Below are 22,758 nucleotides of genomic sequence, written 5' to 3'. Positions count from 1 at the left end.
ACATCAACTCCATTGACAGTAATGAATAGACACATCTCCTCACCTGTGCTCCAGTAAGGAACCGATGCATCACCTCCCTTGGCAGTAAGGAACTGAAGCATCACCTCCTCTGGGAGTAAGGAATGAATGCATCACTTTGTTTTGTTGGCACCTCACCTCCCCTGAACCTGCTTTCGTCTTTGATTTTAACGCACCCCAGTTATTTTATGATAAAAGTGACGCATCCATACTCTACTATCAACTGAACTGTTTTGAACCATTTAAAAGTGATATTTTGATTTGTGTAGGTTGGATTTTAGTAGTTGTAGTCCAGTCTCATGCAGAGAAACATTGTTCTAAACTGGTAGTGTTTTCACTGTGTTACTGTGCTCATGCCAAACTACCAAGGACGTGGGCAGGGGTTATCTTAGCTGTGGGGCTCCCTTATTTTAACTAGAGTGAAGGTCCCTACTTCGACATGGTGCAGACCACTGCCAACTAGAACCCCCATTTCTGTGAGTGAGTGAGTGAATGGGTGGGTTGGGTGGGTGTGTCAGTGGCTGTATGGGTGAGTTAGTGGATGTATGGGTGTGTAAATGACTGTAGGGGTGAGTGGGTGTCTAAATGGCTGTAGGAATGAGTGGCTGGCTGAGTGAGTGGCTGGCTGTTTGAGTGGGTATTTGGTTAAGTGAGCTGCTCTGTGTGGCTGTATTGTAGAGTACGTATATGTGAATGGATGCATGGGTGAGTGAATGGATGTGCAAAAGTGATTATATGATGTGTGAATGGGTATGTAAGTGGTTGTGTGGGTGTGTGTGAGTGCTTGTATGGGCGAATGAGTGGTTACATGAGTAGCTTTATGGGTGAGTGAGTGGTTGTATGAGTGCCTGTATGAGTCAGCGAATGGGTGCCCATATGGCTCTATGGATGAGTGAGTGGTTGTATGAGAGCTTGTATAAGGGTGAGAGTTTGTGCTTCAGTGGAGGATGTCATCCGGGATGTCATCAGTGATGTCACTGACCATGTCATGAGGGGATGTAATATGCGAGGTGATAAGCAGTGAAACGCGGGGGCATACATTATTGTTAGCTCATGTAACTACGACTGCTGAATATCACTGGTTCTGTATGAGTGAAATGTGAGCCTAACTATTACGTCTCTGAACCTTTGTTTTTTCAGTGAATATATATTTCAATACCGCGGAGTGGAGTGGCATGTCAGACTGGCATATAGGTGAGAGACTTCCAGTGGAGGTGGGTAGAGTTCAGTGGCGTATAGAGTGGAATGTCATAACCTAGAGTCGAGTCGCGTGTCGTAGAGTAGAGTCGCGTGTCGTAGAGTAGAGTCGCGTGTCGTAGAGTAGAGTCGCGTGTCGTAGAGTAGAGTCGCGTGTCGTAGAGTAACCTGGAATGTTATATAGTGGAGTGGCATGTCATCGAGTGTCTATTGTCTTTTTAAAAAAATATATATATATTCAATTGGTATAGCGGTTCTTCCTCGATAGTTTAGAGGAAGTACTTTGGTACTCTGTAAACTTTTAAAAACAAATATACAGCAATTTAAATACTTTTCTCCAGCGATTCTGATTTTGGTATAGTGTCATTTCAGTGCGGCCTACACAATTCGTCTGCCTTTTTATTTTGTAAGGACTTTCATTAGCCAATATTATCATGTTTTGTTATTGCTATTTACAGCAGTATACAGCAAAATTACCTTGGTAAACTGAGGACTAATATATCACTCATTTTTTGCCCATTATTACTAAAAGAAATACTGCACCAATTTCAATCAAATAAAAAAAAGACTTTCCACACCATAATCTATACTCCAACCAAATTTCATTAAAATCAGTTCAGTTATTTTGCCGCTATGTCTGTCTAAAAAGTATATGCAAAATGCATTGGCGAAAAAACATGGTTTGGGACCCCACTTTCTTCTTTACATAAAGCGTAGTGGAATGGAGTGGTATGGAGTGCTGTCGAGAGGAGTGTTGTAGAGTGGAATGGCGCAGAGTGGTGTAGAATGACAGAGTGGAGTAGGGGGGCATGCAGAAGAGTGGCGAAGAGTAGGCTGGAGTAGAGTGGAGTAGAGTACAATAGAATAGAGTGATGTAGAGTGACAGAGTGGCATTGTGTGAAGTCTATAGAGTAAAGCGGAGTGGAACAGACTAGAGTGACGAAGAGTGGCGTGGAATAGAGTGGCAAAGAGTCGGCTGGAGTGGAGTACAACAGCATGGAGTAGACTGCAGAGGTGTAAAATATAGTGGCATAGAGTGAGGTGGTGTGGAATAGAGTGCCGCAGAGTGGAGTGGAAAAGACTGAAATCGAATGGCATGGCATACAGTGAAGAGAAGAATGGAGTGGCATAGAGGGTGTTTGTCAGCCCCAAACTTATCCTGGTGTTAATGCTGCCTTTGTGATCCCATTGAACGACCAAGAAGGGGGCCTGATGTCCCCTAGCACATAGCGGCTGTAGCGAAAGGACGAAAAAGAAGACGTGTAACTTGTGAGGAGTGTCCAAGGGCGGCGGAGTCGAGAGCGATTATAGCAACCCAAGATGTCGGCGGGGTGCAGACATTGAGCGACCAGCATGGAGAGCCATGGCCTAAATACTCACGGAGGGGGCTTGCTCAAGGACTGTTGAGGCTGGAAGGTGGAGTGACGGGGTCCGCGGGCTGTCCCGAAAAACATGGGCCACAGTCTTTGATCACAGCAGCAGAGAGAAGAGAAAGAGGACATTATCACAGGGGGAACACTCAGGGAAGAAGGCCATGTGGCCATAAATTAAGACCTCCAGGACTGGTGACTTTTCCAAAAAGCCCCCTGCAGGGTCCCCTCCTCCAACCCTGATTTTGCAACATACAGAGGGGGCTGGAAGCAGGCCAAGGCCAAGGGATCATAGACCAGCAATCCCCCGAGCAGTGAGAGAAATATGTGAACCTGAGTCCATAAGGTAGTGGAACATTGCGAAGAGGTAAGAGTGTCCTCACCCAAAGGCGAAGCCAGCATAGACACCCAGGACAATAACCCACCACAAGACACAAAGAGTGCAAACAGGGACCTGGCCACTGATCAAAGCAATGTTAAAGCAATGACGAAATACAAAGACCCTAAACCGACAAGGCAGAGGAAGATGGATCGCTATGCGAAAGCACTACCTGCAACTGTGGGAGCAGAGGGAGATGACACACCAGGACCGGACAATACAGCCAAACTATATGCGACCCAGGCCTCCAGAGAGGCTCAGGAGGGAAAGATGGCAGAGTTGCGCTCGGAGGTGTCTCTGTTGCGTCAGGACCTGCGTTCAGTTTCGGAGAGGGTGACCCTAGCAGAAAATAGCATTGCGGAAGCGGAGGATGCATCACACACCATGTGGAAAGAAGTCACAGGGTTGTCACCTGCAATGAAAGAGGTGACAGGGAAGGTGGATGACGCAGAAAACAGGGCCCGCCGGAATAACCTCTGCTTCATTGGATTTATGGAGGGGACAGACCCAGGACGGTTCTTGCTTGCATGGCTTAAGGGTACCCTTCCAAACACACAGTTCTCACCCAGCTTTATAGTAGAGTGAGCCCACAGAATGCAGGTCTTCCGGCTGCCGCTCGTTGCCCCGCCTAGTGCACTGATTGCCCGATTTTTAAACTTTCAAGACCGCCACTTAATACTTCGGGAGCTGAGACAAAGAGGAGAAATCAAACATACTAATGCACGAATATTAAATACCTAAAACAGATAAACCAGGGAGTTCGTGATCCGATAGATCCAGAGGAAAAAGGCTGCAAAGCTGGACGGCTCTGCTGGAGACCCACATCGAAATGCCGTACCGTGCTAAACAGATCACAAACGAAAAGGGTCAACATTCAGAATCAGATGAACAATTCTCAAGAAGAAACACCAAGCGAACACTACACTCAAACCGGGAGCAAGCAGCCTCCGAACCGTCGTAAAGAGAATATGCGGCGGATGTGGACAGCAACCATCCGCTCTTCAAAGACATTCACCAAATGGAAGACTCAGGCGCAGACTCACAGCCCCAATGCTCCAGCAGCAGCAACAAGACAAAGGTGGGGACGAAGGCTGAGATGCAGAACCAAGACAGCCACCAAGAGACAGTAAGCCACCAATAAAGGCCCACTAGATAATATAAGATTCTGCCTAAGAGGCGGTGCAGCCAACAGTGGAGCTATAGCAAGTGACTTATAGCTAATGTTTTGAAGGTGGGTGGGAAACAGACCTCTTAAACTGACCTCTGCCACAGTTGTCATGTTGACGATCCGTGGGGGCAGGGGTAATTGAGGAGAATAGGGTGGGGGGTTTCATGTTACGGGTTTGGAATAACCCAGGGATAAGATATGTTCAAATTAAGGTAATTGGTAGAGTAGACTGAAAGAATACCGAAAGCAGGGGCAGGGGCAGAAGCAGCCTTAGCTGTAACAAATCACACAGGAGGAACCACAGGGAATAAAACACTCTAGCGACGAGTGGAGGAAAATACACTGTAATGACGTGGAACGTCAACGGATAGGGGAACAAAATCAAGAGGGAGTTGGCCACCAAGAGGGGGTTGATCACGGTTATATGTTCTTTCAACGAACTCAGTTGTAACGCATGCCTTTACCACGCATGCGTTACTACGGAATACTATTTTCACGCATATCCTTCTCCACGTATTTTTCCGTGGTGACGTCATACGTAGGAAAAAAAAACGGCCGTTTCCTTCCTCTGCGACGCCGATTGCCTGCACATCTCGTCTAAAGGTTAGTGTTTTTTTTGAGGGGGGAAGCCCCCCAAGCCCCCTTTTTTTATTTGTACCCTTTACCACACATGCCTTTACTACGTACCTGGTAGTAAAAGTATGCGTGGTAAAGGCTGTCGTTATAACCACGCATGCGTTGTAATGCATGCGTGGTTAAGGTTTTCGTTGAAATGGCCTCGTTGTAGAGGCCGTTTCCCGTTGATCACCAAATACCTCAAACGACTCAAACCAGATATAGTCTTCATACAGGATATGCACTTAATGGGCACACATTGAGCATTGCTGGGAAGGGGCCCATATACCACACTTGTACATGCAGGATTCTCTACAGGATCAAGAGGGGTAGCTATATTAGTCAGGAAGACACCCCCCTTTCAGGTTAACAAAACTTGGGTAGGTCCTAATGGTACATTGTGGCGGTACCAGGGACATGGGGTTGCAGAGACTTTATGTTGATGAGCAAATATGCACCCCAGCGATTACAAAGATATACTCTAGTTAGCTGGGATACTCTTGGAATTGAGATCCACCACACATATTATAGGGAGGGGGGAGGGGACTAATGACGTTGTAGATCCATTTGTGGATCGCACGCGTACTAATCCAGAGCTACGCAGCCAAACCCACTTAGCCCAATTCCAAGCAATGCTTGGTCTAACCAACCTGGGGCGTAGGCATCATCCAAACGACCGAACATATTCCTACTTCTCAGGAGCCCAACGGGTGCTCTCAAGATTAGACTACATACTCACCCCGGCAGGAGAAATGGAGGAAGTAGATAGAATGAAGTATTTGGCTAGAGGTATATCTGACCACTCATCACTCTGGCTAACAGTAGGAGGTAAAGCGGGCACCGGAAAACAGGGATAGAGACTCAGCACATAGGCCCTAAAGGACAAGGAGATTGCAACCAAAATTAGGACTTCCACAGAGCTGTACTTTAAGGAGAATGAGGGATCAGTGACAGCGGCATCCACCCTCTGGGAAGCTTCTAAGACAGTATGTAATACGGGACAGGGCACAAACTATCGTAGCAAATAAAAAGAGAAGAGACCCGGGAGGTGGATACCCTGGAGAGTAGGTTGGTAAAGCTTGAGAAAGAGGCATAGGCTCAGAGACTGACCAGCTCACACTGCGCCTGGTGGAGATAAAACGAGTGGGAATACAGGGCCCTAGTAAATCAAGAAGCAAAAGCCCATATCCAAGCAACCCAACATAAACTATATGAAGCGGGGGATAGAGCTGGAGAGCTCTTGGCCTGGTTAAGCCACAAAGAGAGAGAGATACAAGGTGGGCGGCCGCCATACAGGATCATGACAAGATATACACAAAAGCTCAGGACATAGCAGATGCCTTTGCCCGATACTACACAGAACTATACAGGGATAGGCAAATAACAGAAGACACCCAAATCCACAAGTATTTAGAAGCAATAGACATGCCCACACTCTCTCAAGAAGTCAGGGATTTGTTGAAGAAGTGATTGATGCCATCTGCAAGCAGAAAACAGGGAACACCTGGGCCCCAATGGTTTACGCACAGAATTCTTCAAACAGAATGCTAGCCTACTGGGTCCCCATCTTTTAAACATGTTTCTGGTGGCACAGCAAGAGGGAACTCTTAAACCAGACCGGGGTACTGCCACGGTGGCAGTGCTCCACAAAGCAGGGAAACCCCCAACACAATGTGGGTCCTATATACCAATCTCATTGCTGAATATAGACAAAGATCTTGGCCACCATACTTGCCACACCCCTTCTGGGAATCATTACATCTCTTATACACTGGGGCCAATCCGGCTTTATGTCCAAAAGAGCTACGCGCTTTTATCTTTGCGGGCTTGCCAACCGGATGCCCAGGTGAAGCCCAGAGATGTTCATCTTGTGCTCCTCTCCTTGGATACCGAGAAGGCATTCGATACAGTCCACTGGCCATTCATGAGGCAGACACTGTTGAAGTTCGGATTTGGTCCGGTCTTTACGACCTGGGTAGCTTTACTGTATACAAGTCCAGAGGCCAAAGTGCGAGTTAATGGGGCACCTTCAGCAACCTGGCAGGTGAGGAGGAGTACTACTCAACTTCTGGGAGTGTAGGGGGAAAGTACCAGGTAGGGCTGCCCCCCGCTCAATCAACTGTCAATCAAATAGAGCCTTGCCTAATCAATAAAACATCAATATAATAGACCAGTAGAAGGGGTCTGATATATCATCATAAATCTAGATCCCCTGAATGTGTAAAATAACACTATTCCCCAGGTCAAGATGTATAAGCTTATAAACAAAGATGAACACAGGCCACTACTCACTACAAACAAAAATCAGAGTGAGAGCAGAGAGAGTGCCTCGCGGTCCAATCACCCGAGGGGGTTCCCGGCTAACAATAACCGGTATACCCACTTCTCATCATCGGTCACTCTCTCTGTGTGAAGTAAACAGAAAGTACACAAAGACATTCAAATGTGCACAGGTGAGAATAGTGACATATAAACCAACAGTGAACGAATACCAACACTTATTGTGAATCTGTGTATAAATATACCTATGACCCCATAAAAAAGAGATGAACCACAAGGATCGGTTCGACAGAAAAGATAAAATTCAGGTGAGGTATGCTGGCTGTCTGTCTTTATTCTGGTGTTGCAAACTTCCCAATTAAAAATGGTTAATTATATACCATCATTATTTATTTAGAGCCGACATGTTTCCTTGCTCCCAGAGGGACGCGGCATTAGGGGCTCGAAATATTCCGAGCCAGTGGAGGACACGTGATCACATGACACGGGGTCCGTTGCATGATTGCTGGTATGAGATTGTGAGAAGTTGGCCTGATGTATGATGTTCACTATTCTAGTGAGCACCTTGTATCAGTCCAAACAACCCTTATGGTGGTTGTTGTAAGTCAACCTTATAGACTAGCTATCCTAGGGGTAGCATAGACCTAAGCAGTCTTAGGCTTAACTCAAGAGGGCATGTGAAGCCAGCTGTTTTACCATATGCAATCCTGTAATATCAAGTGAAAGGACACCACACCAGTTATATATTATAATAATATATGTATTTATTACTAGAATAATCCTCTGTACTCTTTATGAGGGCAGAGGCACAAGCATTTAAACAAAAGCACAGTTAAACATACAAAAGTTGCACAATTATGGATTGGCCCGGTGGCCACTCAAACCATATATTAAATAAGTGGTATAAGAACCACTTTACGAACAGTGGTAAGGCCTAGGGCCTTGGGAATCGCTGGGACTACACTGGACTAACTGTAGTTAGGACGGGAGTAGCCCGCGGGATTCGGGTGCAGCGCTAAAAGCACACGCATGCACCAATGGAAAGTCAATGGTCCATAAAAGTTATAAAGTTACTGCTTTGGAAGTCTTCCAACTGCACTAAAACTTAGCCACTTAAACCTAGGACACTAGAGGTGTAAACCACTACAGGAGCACCGGTGTTTGATCGTTACCTCACCCACAGGAAGCGGGTGCATAGGTGCCAAAGTGTGTCGGGTTTCGTCGTGGAGTTCTATGGAGCCTGGAGATGAAGATGCTGCAGGCGGCCAGGAGAGAAGAGTCCGGTTGGATCCAAGGGTGGATCGAAGATGTAGAGTACCTGAAAGCAGAGGGGACAGAGTCTGGGTCACTAGCCAGTAACCAGGATGGAAACAGGAAGGAACCAGGCGATGTCGGGCACAATCAGGTGGTTGTCGAGAAGCTTGTCTCCGCTGCCACGTGGACTCTGGGGCATCGAGGACGACCAGGAGTGGAGCATGAGCTGTCCCACGAAGGCTCTCGCTGTCGGCGGTGTGGGTTTCCGGATCGGAGTCAACAGGCCTTGGCAAATGCAACCCACGCAGGATTTGAAGATCGCTTCTTACTCGGACCAGCAAGGTCAGAGGTGTTGCTCCTTTTCAGGGGAGCGAGGGCCAGTCTGGAGCAACCAGACTAGCAGAGTCGTTTCAAAGACTCGTCGTCGTAGAGGCCACTAGCCAACGGGCAAGTGACCGGACAGACGCGTCGAGCAGGAAAATGCAAAAGGGCCCCACGCAGCACTCGGTGAGTGTGGAGGGGTGGTCTTCAGTGCACGAGCTGCTCGGGCTGGGGCTTCTCAAACCCCAATCCACAGCTTCGAGGGTGCCTCGGGAGCTGCACGGTCAGCACTTCGCAGTCTTTTCAAGATGGCCGGTCCCACGTCTCACGTCGCCTCCACGAGTCTCAGCTTTGCTGTGGCTGTGGATCGGGCTGTTGGATGTCTGGGAATCCGGTTCTTATCGATCTCTGTAGCTCGAGCTCCGGCTGGAGCTGCAACAAAGCAAACTGTTGGGCACTGGATGGTGCCTGTTTGCACAGGGTGGTCACTCCTTGACCACAAGGGAGATTCTTCAGTCTTCCACGTAGAGTGGGATGTCGAAGGGTCCAGAGTTCTGTATCAAAGTTTCAGTCAGGATTATCTAAAGTCTATGGGCACAGCTCCTACCTTTATTCCAAACCAAGGGGCTGGATATCCTGCTAGGTCCCTCCTATGGGTGGGACCCAGGAAGGGGGTGGTTATGATGAAGCAAAGCTTCGCATATTTTGCGGCTTGCCAAAGTCAAGAACCTCGTTTATGTGTAATAAGGTAACAAATGTATGTTTTACTAACGTTTATGTTAAGTTTGAACATAGATAGTGAAGCTTGCACATGTGTTTTACTAAAATAATTTACCCAAGTCACCTAAAATGGCCGCCGCTTGTATTTAGTTACTGCGCATGCGTCAGCCACACTCACGTGTCCTGACGCGTCTGCAGAAGTGGAGGGAAAGTTATGCGCATGCGTAATTCATAGCTGTGCTCATCATGTGGTACTGCTCGTGCCACTGCTCTTGCGACTGTGTCAATGTAGCTAACATTTTAATGCAATAGTTTTATTTCTTGATGATGAGTTAAAAGTACAAACCCTATGATGTGTTTTCATGATGACATTATTATGTATTAATTTGTTTTCGCTTACTTTTCATGTACCGCGGGGAATGGGGGTCCAAAACTGATTGGGAGCCATATTGACGGTCTCTTCTGCGCATGACCAGGGAGCATTGAAAGGTGGCCACTTTGGACAGTGGAACTCAGCCAGCTGGCAGCCACAGTCAAGATGCGCCTGGGAAAGCCACCTCTGCGCTACGAGAACGGCGAATGTTGCTCCTCATGTGTTACAATGTTAATTTTCACTCGTATTTCTGCACAGTTCTCATGAGAACCCCAATCTCTCTAGGCGGTACCCAAGTATGCTAATGAAGGCTTAAAATCTTGTATTGTGATTGGTGTGTTACCCAAATCCTACCTTAGGACCAATCGAAATTGAGGGATTCTGACACTTTGCAACATTGGGGGGTGGTACACTGTCCCCAAACTGTATATCTACCCTGGGTTCACCTAGTGAACCGTCCGACTTGTCTGGTTTAGCTGACCTGTCACTGACCCAACGCACTCAACAGGTGACTGAAGATACAGAGCGCTGCGAAGCACTCTGTCCGAATTTGACCATAGACTGAGGTTCTATTGAGCCTTAAAGTGCTGGCAAGCACTTAGCTGGGAGTTCGCTGACCCAATCGGGGTCTTGATCGATAGCTGCAGAGCGGGTGGAGCGCAGGCGTTGCTTCCGAACTGTGGGTCCCGGTCCTGTCCTGAAGAGGGTCCTGTCCTGAGGGTTTGCTGTCCTGTCCTGAGGGTCCTGTCCTGATTCCTATTCCGAGGGTATCCTGTCCTGTCCTGGGTGTCCATTCTGCACCTGCTGTCCTTTGAGGGGTATCCTTCCTTGAGGGTTTCCTGTCCTTAACTGACCCGTGGCCAGGGTTTGGTTTCCACACCTTTCTAGGTAAATATTGCTCTGAAAACTCTTTAAATCTTGCACCTTCTAAATTTCTGACTTTTGCTTTAATAAAGTTCATCATTGCATATGTTATATTTTCCATGCCTTTCCGCAACTATTGAAAGTTAATTACATATTTTTCCGTGAGGTTTTGTTCCTATGTCTTCTCACTGGTTAGAAATTATATTTTGCATTGCAGTCTGTAATTTTATGATATGGTCTAGAACTTCGTTGCCTAGATTGTTCAAAGGCCCATTCACCTTAAGTGAAGCGTGTTACTCTTTATAGGCCCTCCCATAGTTATTCATGCATAAAATGTCCATGTTTAAACATTTGAGATTTTATAGTATTTTTCATCTGCATTTCATATTACATTTGAATGATTACCCTGTCATTATTTCTTTATGCCTATATGATTTACGTTATCTTGGTTATTGATTGCCTTATTTTACTGTACCTCATGCAAGAAAATATTGAATTTAGATAAACATTTTAAAACTTCCAGTTGTCCGTGGTCATTTAAACAGTATTTGAATGTTATTGGTTGGGTTTGTATTTTGCTGCCTTTCTTTTACAGCTAGCTCCCTGATTCATTGTGGTCATTAGGTACCCGCATCGGTGGATGGTGAGTCGGGTGCACTGAAAAATATTAATAGGGAACGCACACACAACTTGGTAGAGCTCGTGAAGTCACCTGATCGATGTATATGGTGATTTGAAAAGTATATGGGCCCTGAAGCCGGAAACGGCGAAAACTATTGGTCGGGTGGCCTCGCGCGCTCTATCAGTTACACCCCTTTCCCTTTGTTCAGTTTCGCGCCAGAGCTGGGGCTGGAGTGCCCCAGCACCGGTTTGAACTGGGCTATGCATGGGACACCTTGTGTGCCCCAGGCAGTGTCTAGTTTCACTCGCCCTGCCTGCCTCAATCCACTATATCCTGTCTGGGGCGGTGTAACACCTCCCTGTGACAGGAAACCTTTTGTCCAAGCCTCCCCTGCCAAGTTTCGGTCAGCAGCAGGAGGCCAGACTTGTGTCTGTGGCAGCAGCATCCCTTTTTTGATGCTGAGGCTCTGGTTAGTTTTAACTGCATTTACTGTTACCCACATGTCTTAGCCCTCTAGAAGGGTGGAATGCTACCCCCGTCGCCAGAACTGGCGAGGGGGTAGTATTCCAAAGTGTATGACACCTTACACGACATGTTTTGATAAAGCCAAACCAAAGTTAGCAATAACCGCGAGGATTATAATGCACTTAAGAGTATATGGTATGGCAATACCCTGGAACAGCTATAAGGACATGGTTCCGAAAGCTGCAGACAGGCTCAGCTCATGCTAGAGCACCATCTCACATAAAACCAAGCACTCTGCCTCCAGGATTGTTAAGGCCTGCCATAGGAGTGGCTTATAGGTATATATGTGTCCAGATATAGGTTTAGATATAGGTATACTATATCTAAGCAAGGGGTGATTACACGACCTTGCCCCAGCTGAGTGATCAGCAAGTTGTGTCAGTTTGGATGGCCAGCCAGGGGTGGCAAAAGATATGCTGCAGCCCCTGGTAGGCCTTGGATGCACCTATGCCCTGGGTACCTATAGTACACTGTACAGGGGCTCATAAGGTGACCCAATATCCAATTAGGTATGTACCTAGGGTACATGGAGTCCATTTTACAGAGAGAGCAGATAGCCTGGGGCCCTGATTAGCAGGGTCCCAGGCCAACTAAGTCGAAAACCAGCTAAACACAACGCAAAAAATCTGGGGTAACCATAGTCAGGTATCCACCACCCTCCTACAGTGATAACCGGGCAATCATAAGGTCCTTTAATTAATAAGGTGTGAAGACTGAGAATAGAGAACCCCATCTTTGCCCTGAGGAAGTTGCTGAAATTGGAGCAACGAAACATGTCGGCTCTAAATAATCAATGATGGTATATAATTAACCATTTTTAATTGGGAGGTTTAGCAGCACCAGAATAAAGATAGATAGCCAGCAAACCTCACCTGAATTTTATCTTTTCTGTCAAACCGATCCTTGTGGTTCATCTCTTTTTTATGGGGTCATAGGTATATTTATACACAGTTTCACAATAAGTGTTGGTATTCGTTCACTGTTGGTTTTTTTGTCACTATTCTCACCTGTGCAGGGGTGGGGAATTCCTATCTCCCGACGCCCGAGACATCTAGATTTCTTAGGAGGGCAAGAGATTTTAATTTGTATTTTGTCCAATTATGGTAATCCGATACACAGCTGTTCAACCTGTAGGTCACAGCCAGTTAATAGGTTGCTCTGAGCAGTTTATTGGCAGTGAAAGGGTGAATGCAAAAGTTGGGGCCTGCACTTTAATTTCCCCAGAACAGAACAACAAAATGATAAAGCAAAGCTCAAAGTTGGAGCCAGCTGGATAAGCTTGTGTGGCTTCCAGGCCCTCCCCTGTTCCTTTTATTTTCTTCAAGCATGAGACAAACAACAATGGCATGTAAGAGGCTGCCTTATCTGTCTCTTGGCCCCTTGCTCTGACTTGAACTGTATGACCCCTGCCTTGTATTCTCTGCTCCACTCCTGGGCCTCATAGTGCTCAAATATCCCTGCTCATCTTCAACTCACTTTGCTTTCCCTTCTCATGCACCCCCTCCTTTGCACTTTGCCTTTCCAGTACACCTTGTAACACCTGGTGCCTGAACCTGCTAACCCCACCCCACCTCCCTCCACCGCCCTCTGACATCCCTGACCCGCTTCCCTTGGCCTCTCATATCTTACGTCATCAAGGGCTTACATTAAACCTCATTAGTTTCCCCATGGGCTTTAATGCAGACCTAAGGCCCTCCCAATACTGTCCTTGCACTAGGCCTCTCATCTCCCTTTGTGCCTGCACCAGGGGCATTGTGAACACACCGCTGTAGGAACTACAGCAGTTGTGGAGTTTTTGATGGGCCTCTTCAGTCTGCAGGTCCGCAGACAAAGGCTCATAATGGGAGTGAAAGGGTGAATGGATAGATGCATGTATGAATAAGTGAAAGGGTGGATGTATAAATGCATGGATGAATACGTGCAAGAGTGGATGATAGATGCATAAATTAATGAGTTAAAGGGTGAATGGATAGATGCATGGATGAATGAGTGAAAGGCTGGATGGATGAATGAGTGGAGTGTAAGGGTGGATGTTTAGATCAAAAAATGAATGAATAAATGAGTGAAAGGGTGGATGGAAAGCTGCATGGATGAATGAGTGGATGGATAGGTGCATGTATGAATAAGTGAAAGGGTGGATGTATAGAGGCATGGATGAATACGTGCAAGAGTGGATGATAGATGCATACATTAATGAGTGAAAGGGTGAATCGATGGATAAATGAGTGAAAGGCTGATGGATAGATGGATGAATGAGTGGAGTGAAAGGGTAACTGGATAGATGCATGGATGGTAGACTGAAGCCCTGTGGCAGAGGGCAGAGGACTTGCGCGCTGAGCGCTGTAACTTTACTTATTTTAATCTTGCCTGTTCACTGCTGCTGAGTGCGAGCAGCTCCACGCTTTGTCCGTCCCGCTGAAAACGAGCGGCGAACGGTAACTTTTATTTTTAACTTCACTCCCCCTATCCCGCCCTCCTGACTCCTCCCATCACGGCGTCACAGCCTATATAGGCTCCGCCCACTTTCGCCTTGCGTGTAGACTGAAGCCCTGTGGCAGAGGGCAGAGGACTTGCGCGCTGAGCGCTGTAACTTTACTTATTTTAATCTTGCCTGTTCACTGCTGCTGAGTGCGAGCAGCTCCACGCTTTGTCCGTCCCGCTGAAAACGAACGGCAACTTTTATTTTTAACTTCACTCCCCCTATCCCGCCCTCCTGACTCCTCCCATCACGGCGTCATAGCCTATATAGACGGCCCTCATGCGTCAGCGCAGCGGACGAGCGCAGCGGGCGCGACGTAGGCGCGCCGGAGTTGCGCCAGAGTTAAGCCCGTCTGCGCCCGTCCGCGCCAGCACGGGCCCAGGGCCCAGTTCCTCTGCTTACAATCATGTAACCTACTCCCGTACTGCCTTATTGCGGTTGCGAGGGCCCCCTTGCTCCGCGAATACTGTTTTTAATTGTCACAATGCTCCTATCTTGTGTCCAAACTGCAGCCTTTCACTGGAATCTTCCGTCTCAAGTTTAGACTGCATGTCTTCTACTTTTTGGAATATCCCATCCCAAAGTCACAATCCTCCCCTCATTCCGCCTCAACCCTGTCCCTCTTGGAAGTTTATTAGTATCAATTGTTGATCCCTCGCGAAACACAAGAGAGATATCTTCGACCTTTTGGAGACAGCTAGCCCAGCTGCCATGTTTGTCACCGAAACCTGGTTAAACGATAGCTCTGGCCCTGACATCGCCATGGCTCTCCCCAATGATTACACCTACATTGGACGAAACCGGGTTCTTAAAGATGGTGGGGGAATCGCCATCATTTTCAAGAGAGAATTCTCCTGCAAATGGGAAGATCTTGATTTCCCAAACTGTGAGGCGGGTTTGTTTAAACTCTTACTCACTCCTCATTTTACCTTAACCGGCACGCTGATCTATCGCCCTCCGGGTTCTGCTAGTAATTGGGCTTCCTCCCTCCCTGAACTCATTGCCCCATTCTTGGCGCAATCAACTAATTTTATCATCGTTGGTGATTTAAACATCCATTTTAACTCTGCGTCGTGTGCTATTTCTACACGCCTCTTACAGGACCTTGCAGCCTTAGACCTTCATTTGCATAATTTCGACCCCACTCACAAAGCCGGTAATCTTTTGGACCCCATCATTTCCAACCTCACTGGCATTTCCTATCAATCTTCAACGCCGGTCATCTGGTCGGACCATTTCATTGTTAATTTCTCTATTAAAACAACAATGGTTATATCCTCAAACCCCGCTCCCCCTCACAAAGCCAGTAGGAACTGGAAACGTCTAGATATAGATAAACTTAACTCCCTTCTTGCTAACTCAAAACCTACGTTTTCCAGTATAACTACTAATGAGCTACCTACTGTCAGACGATGGTTGACAACAGCTTTGGATTCTTGTCTCCCGACTCAAAAAAATAAACCTCAAATCCATCATCCACCAGCACCATGGTTTACTGATGCCCTTCGCCTAGAAAAATCCAACTGTAAAAAATTGGAACGCATTTGGCGCTCCAATTATAATTCTGATCAGAAACTAAAATATAAGGTTGCCCTCAAAGCTTATCATTCGGCTTGTGACACTGCCAGAGCCAATTTTGCCAATACTACTATCCTTATGGCGCAAAATAGACCCAAGGCCCTGTTTAAAATCGTTAAAGAGCTTTCAGGTGCGTCTACTGTACCTAAAGACCCCTGTTTGGACACTGCCCAGTGTGAGGTTTTAGCTAATTTCTTCGTTGAGAAGATTGATAAAATTTATGATACTTTTAATTCTACTTCCGTTGTGTCCACTAACTCTGATCCAACCATATGCAATCCCACTCCGGTTACTACCCTTTGTTCCACTTCCGCGACTCCCTTTCTGCACGCTTGGGATCTCATCTCCCCTACACTTTTAAAAAAGTATCTGCGAGACATTAAATCTGGTTCCCCTCTTGACCCAATACCTCCACAAGTTCTGAGCTCCTTGGATCCAGCCTTACTTCATATCATTCTGAAGGTCCTGAACGCGTCTTTAACTGAAGCGATCGTTCCTAATGAATGGAAGCACGCTATGGTGGTTCCATTATTAAAAAAGGTCAACGCAGATCCCAATAACCCATCTAACTTCCGCCCTATTTCTCTGCTCTCATGTTTTTCTAAAATCTTAGAGAAACACGTAAATTTTTTGCTTAACTCTCACGTTGAATCTTCTAATTTTCTTCATGGTTCTCAATCCGGGTTCAGGGCTGGTTTCTCCACTGAAACCACCCTCCTTGGTGTGTCGGAATCCATTAGACAAAAGGTGGACAATGGGGAGACAGTGGCGCTCATATTACTTGATTTGAGTGCCGCATTCGACACCGTCTCCCACTCCATCCTGTTGTCCACCTTGAAATCTGTGGGTGTCGGTGGTTCCGCCCTGGCCTGGATTGCTAATTTCCTTTCTGATCGCACGTTTCAAGTTTTTTCTTCTACTTCTGTTTCATCAATCTTTCCCTCTAAACACGGTGTTCCACAAGGGTCTATCCTTAGTCCCCTCTTTTTTAATTTGTATGTGAGACCTCTTGCTTTTCTGGCGGAACAGGCAGGTCTCACAATTTACTCATATGCCGATGACACCCAAGTCATCTATTCACTCTCCACCAACAAAAATTCTCCCTCTTCTTCTCTTCAAATTGGACTTCGACAAATATCTGCATGGATGCTTGAGCACAAATTAAAACTGAATGGGGACAAAACAGAACTGCTCCTATTTGGCTCTGACACCTCGCTATGGGGCCCACAACATTGGCCGCCGGAGATAGGTCCTCTTCCTACCCCAACTACGACTGCTCGTAATCTTGGGGTCCTCCTTGACAACCAACTGTCCTTCAAGCAACACGTCGTGAAAGTTTCCGCCACCTGTACTACCATCATCAGGTGGCCGAGGAAAATCACGTGGATGCTGCCTGCCGACACCCTTAGGACTGTAGTCCAGGCTCTTGTCATCTCACGCCTGGACTACGGGAACATCTTACTCTTGGGTGCCTGTAAGGAGGTAATTAGGAAGTACCAGGTGGTACAAAATATGGCTGTTCGCCTAATTTGTAACCTCCCTGCTAGAACATCGGCCACGTCTCACATGCGCAAATTGCACTGGCTGCGAATTGAGAGTAGGGTCAAATTCAAGGCTTTATGTCTCATGCACAAAATCATGACTAGAAGAGCTCCGCACTACTTATCTGTTCTAGTGCAGCACTATGTCCCCCCTCGCAAACTTAGGTCATCCACCCAGAATAAATTTAAGATCCCGCGTGTTAAGAGAGCAAAAATGGGAGGCCGCTCGTTCTCCCTGTTAGCACCTTCTCTTTGGAACTCTTTACCCTTACCTTTGCGTTCTGAAATGTGCTTCTTGACTTTCCGTAAAGGAATCAAGACTTGGCTCTTTAATACGTAGTCTGCTGGTCTGATGCTCCTCTCATCTTGTATGCCTTTCTGTCTGCCTTAGCGCCGGGAAACCTCCGGGTAGCTGTGCGCTTAACAAGTGTAATTATAATAATAATAATAATAATAATAATGAATGAGTGGATGGATGTAAGGATGGATGTGTGAAAGAATGGTAGGATAAGTGCAAGGGTGAATGAAGGGATGGGTGAGTGGATGGATAGGTTGAAAGTGGATTGATGAGTGAAAGGATGGACAGCTTATTGAAAGGGTGGATTAACGGGTGAGAGAGTAGATGAATAGATTGCTGACTGGGTGGGGGATGGATGGATGGATGGATGGATGGATGGCTGGGTGGCTGGGTGGAAGGGTTGATGGATGGATCGGTGGGTGGACAGTTGAGTGTAAGGTGGATGGAGGGATTAGTGAAAGGGTGGATGGATATATGAGCGAAACAGAAGATGGATGGGTGAAAGGGTGGATGCATGAGCGAAAGCATAAATGGAGGAAGTGAAAGGGTAGGTGCATAGATGAGTGAAAAGGGGGATGGATGAGTGAAAGGATGGATGGATGGATGAGTGAGTGAAAGGGTGGATGAATAGGAGTGAAAAGGAGGATGTATGGGGTGAAAGGATGGATGAGCAAAAGGATAGATGAGTGAAAGGAAGGTGGGATGGATCAGTTGGATCGATTGGTTTGGAGATGGCAGGATAGGCTTTAGCAGTACAGTAGAGGTGGAGCTCTTGATGGGCCTCTTCTGTCTGCAGCTCGGCAGACCAAGACTCATAATTAATTTGAAAGGATGAATGGATGTGTGGGTGAAAGGATGAGCGAGTAGAAGTGTGGCTGGCTAGATGGATGGATGAATGAATGAGTGACCGCGATGGTTGAGTGATGGGGATGTTGGATGGACAAAGGATGTTATAATGAAGGAAAGGGTGAATGAGTGGATGCGTTACAGGGCGTAAGGATTAGAGAGCGAAAGGATGGATGAGTGGAAAGGATAAACGGATGGATGAGTGGAAGGATGGATTGATGGATGCGTGGAAGGGTGGGTTGAAAGATGAGTGAAAGGGAGGGTGGATAGATGGAGTGAAAGGGAGAGTGTATGGATGAGCTAAAGGATGGATGGATGGATGGATGGGTTTGGAGATGGATGGGTAGGTTTGGATATGGATGTGAGGATGGACTGACGGATGAACAGATGGACGAACAGATTGGTGAAAGGCTAATGGATAAAAAAATGAATAGGTGCCAATGTAAAGGTGAAATGCTAGATATCAGTGGGTGAAAGGATGAATGGATAGATGGTTAGATGAAAGAGACAAGAGAGCTATTCTGGAGAGGATTCCAATAACTTTTTTTCATTTCCTTGGTGTCATTAGAACTTTGGATCAATAGGGGGTGGCATTAAATGTTCTGGTTACTCACTTGGCCTACACTATGCTCCTTTCTCTACCTTGGGATTATCAGGTAGGCGTGGTGCTGTTTGCCAGCGCGTTCTTACTAGACAGCTAGTATTTGGTCTCATAAAGGCCACATTCCCATAGAAATTCCTGGCACTGAACAAAACTACTTTGTAAAAGATTATAATGCTGTCACACACAATGAAGCCAGCTCACAGATAGGAAGAGATAGCATTTTAATAAAAACAAAAGGTCTTGGTTAACTCAAATTTAATTAGGGGCTCAAATGTTAAAGTCACGAAAGTGCACCCATGATATATGTCCTTGTATTAATGCATATTTACGTTTTTCATGAATGCACATGAATTTCCCTAAGTATGCCAGGAAATCGTAGTCCTAGAAAATATTTGTGAATTGCATCTTAGCATGAGCAAATATGAATATGCCACAGCAGAAATCTGTTGAGCGTGTACAAGTTCACTTTTTCTCCGACCACATTTTTCCCAGCCCTGGAAGAAACTTTATTTCTGCCATTGTCAAGGGTAAGTTTCCGACCTTTTTGAGTATGGGAAAAGATTAGAGAAGAGCTGGTGAAAACCTCCAAAATTCAAATCCTTCTATAGTGTTAGCCTGACATAACCAGAGAGGCTATTATCAGAGCTCTTCTATAAAGAGATTGCAGCCATTATTTGACGGCGCACTACATGGTACGAAAGGGACAAGTGGATTTTGTTACAGGACACGTAGATTTATGAAGCTACTTGCCCCATGGACAAGTACATATATCATTTAATTCCACACCCCTGCCTGTGCACATTTGAATGTCTCCGTGTACTTTCTGTTTACTTCACACAGAGAGAGTGACCGATGATGAGAAGTGGGTATACCGGTTATTGTTAGCCGGGAACCTCCTCAGGTGATTGGACCATGAGGCACTCTCTCTGCTCTCACTCTGATTTTTGTTTGTAGTGAGTAGTGGCCTGTGTTCATCTTTGTTTATAAGCTTCTACATCTTGTCCTGGGAATAGTGTTATTTTACACATTCAGGGGATCTAGATTTATGATGATATATCAGACCCCTTCTACTGGTCTATTATATTGATGTTTTATTTATTAGGTAAGGCTCTATTTGATTGACAGAGGAGGAGTACTAGACAGGGATGTACCCTGTCCCCATTGCTGTTCGCACTGGTGCTAGAACTGTTGGCCTGTGTGATTAGGTCCCATTTGGGCATAAGTGGCTAGCAATATGATGAAAAGGTCCTAGGAGACTAACGGATTTCGCTTTACGCTGACGACATCCTCCTATATGTCACTAATCCAGCCAGGAATCTCCCAACGATCTTAACTGTTGTTAGAGAATATTGCCATCATGCCGGATACTGCATCAACTGGGACAAGTCTAGTTTATAATCATTGGGTGGACCCATTGAGAGTCAAGACATCCTGGGGTGTCTGCAGGTGGTCCAGGTAGGATTCCGGTACCTAGGTCTCTACATTACCACCAATGAAGTGGCAAACCTAGCGCAGAATATCACTAGGAAGATGTAGGCAAATGGAGACTACTTCCACTGACAATAATGGGCAGGGCAGCCATGTGTAAAATGATCACACTTCCAAAGTTGCTATACATCTATACATGTTACAAAATAGGTATATTAAGATTCCAGAGACACTTTTCACAACACGAAGGGCCTGATTCTGATCCAGTTAGGAAAGCATTCCCACCTAGGCCCCGATTACGATGCGGTTAGGAAGGCCTCCTAACGGCATTGGCTTGTTCCAAATCGGATAGGGAACACGTCTTCCCGACCGAGGGCCAGATTACAATGCGGTTAGGAACATAGGCTTCCATAAAAGTCAATGGGAGTCCAACCAAATCGTATCTGGAAGTATCCAGGTGCATCATACTCTGTCAGTCGGACTCTTCCGATCCGAGTCAGTCGGGAACCACTTCCAAACCGATTAATCGGGGAGATTTCCTAACCACATCAGAATCAGGCCCCAAAAAGTGAATTGTGTACGCTCCTATAGGACGGAGCACATCCAAGAGTGGCATTACAAACACAGTCAGTACAACTGGGGCCTTGCACTACCAGGCGTACGAGCATACAACTGGCCGGTCCACCTAATAGTCCTTAATGAATGGGGACACACGCTGCAGGAGATCACCCCACATACGCAGTGGAATGGCTTCAATTTAGAAACCATACCTACCTACACTACCTATATATAGGTAAGGGCGTTAGCCAATTGCTGCCAGCAACCCAGAGAGTAACAGAAGCCTGGAAAGGGGCAGAAAGGCAAATGAAGTGGGACGCCAACATTTCGAGGCAGACTGCCCCGTGAGAAGGGACAAGGCTATGGGAAATTAGTAAACTCCAGGGCTTCAGACAATGGAATACAACTGGAATCTCCAAACTGGGAGATTTCCTAGAGGGAGACACCCTTGCATCCTTCAATAAGTTACAGGCTACGAACCAACTACATACCAATCAACGCTATGCATACCTCAGGCTGAAACACGCATGGAGGGCAGAGGAAATTGAAGCAGCAAGTATTCAAGAATTCGCCCCTCTTGAAAGTAGGCTCCTACAAGAAGAGATCTCAAAGTCATTTACTGGACATATACAACGCTACTAAATTATATTCCAGATAAATTAGGGCCTCTTCGAGCCAAATGGGAGGACACCACAGGGCCACTGGATGATATAGACTGGGAGGCGGCCTTGATGCCACCAAGAGAGGTGGCTATAAATCAGAGACTCCGACTAATACAGTTTAAGATCCTCCACAGGGTCTACTACAATAGATCACAGCAGCACACTATGCGAAAAGCAGACACACCCAATTGCCTGCGATGCAAAGCTCCCCAGGGCACATACATACATACACTCTGGGAATGTAGCCACATTAGAGAATACTGGTCAAGGATACTGGGAGAAATGAATGCAATACCCAATGCACAGCTCCAATTAGACCCCCGATATACGTAGCTGGGTATCCCCACTGAAAGAGACTTGCTACGTAGCAAACTCCTGTTATGCAACCTGTGGTTAGTAGTGGCTAAAAGGGACATAGCCCCTCACTGGGTAGTGCCAACTCTCCCCTCTCTTACAGAGTGGAAAGCCAGCATGGATATGTATATGGTGGCAGAAAGAGTGCCCTACAAAGCAAGAGGCTGGCCTCAAAAGTTCAAAAAGATTTGTCCCCTATGGATGACCTATTACGGACTGGAAGCGGGAGATGAAGAGGATGCAACAGAGACAGTAGGGTGGGGCCCAAGGACAAGCATAAATCAGACCCCTGTGGAAAAGTAAATTTTGCCATGTTCTGTGTCCCTACGTGTCATCCATCATATGTTATGTGTGCATGATTAAATATGCATATGCATTCCCCATGTCCGATTAATGACGCAATTACAGTTGTGTCCACCTCTAGTATGCCAGTTTCCAGTCCTCGTGAATACTACGAATATCAGGCCTATGTAAAGCTACGTTGCCACGTTTCTCAGTGTGCACGTTATTCTATTATAAAGTCCCCGTTTCTAGGCCTCAAAAGGGCCTGGACATCAGATTCAGCTCCTGTCTCCAGAAACCTCGCTGAGGAGCGATACAGCCCCCACCTGTATCCTCGACCCTTCACTTACTTCCTGCCTTGCAGTGCCCGGCCCAGCCTGGCTCAGTCTCTGAGTCTGCCAAAAGTATGTTATGATTCCAGT

At 46.5% G+C, this 22,758-nt stretch overlaps 1 protein-coding gene across 4 annotated transcripts in view; it reads right to left on the bottom strand.

Annotated features, from left to right (window-relative positions):
• Positions 1-22,758, bottom strand: part of LOC144784054 (uncharacterized) — a 284,352-nt gene that overhangs the window by 243,859 nt on the left and 17,735 nt on the right. The window contains exon 2 of one of the 4 annotated variants that reach the window (XM_078662750.1): positions 21,549-21,629. The exons of the other annotated variants lie outside the window; for them this stretch is intronic. The gene's annotated coding sequence lies outside the window, so the exon portion shown is untranslated. The remainder of the gene's footprint in view (positions 1-21,548; positions 21,630-22,758) is intronic. 4 annotated transcript variants of the gene reach the window in all.

This window comes from Lissotriton helveticus, chromosome 10, assembly GCF_964261635.1.
Source record: "Lissotriton helveticus chromosome 10, aLisHel1.1, whole genome shotgun sequence".
Lineage (NCBI taxonomy): Eukaryota > Metazoa > Chordata > Amphibia > Caudata > Salamandridae > Lissotriton > Lissotriton helveticus.
Note: the sequence above shows the minus strand (reverse complement) of the source record. Positions and strands in the feature narration are given on the sequence as shown.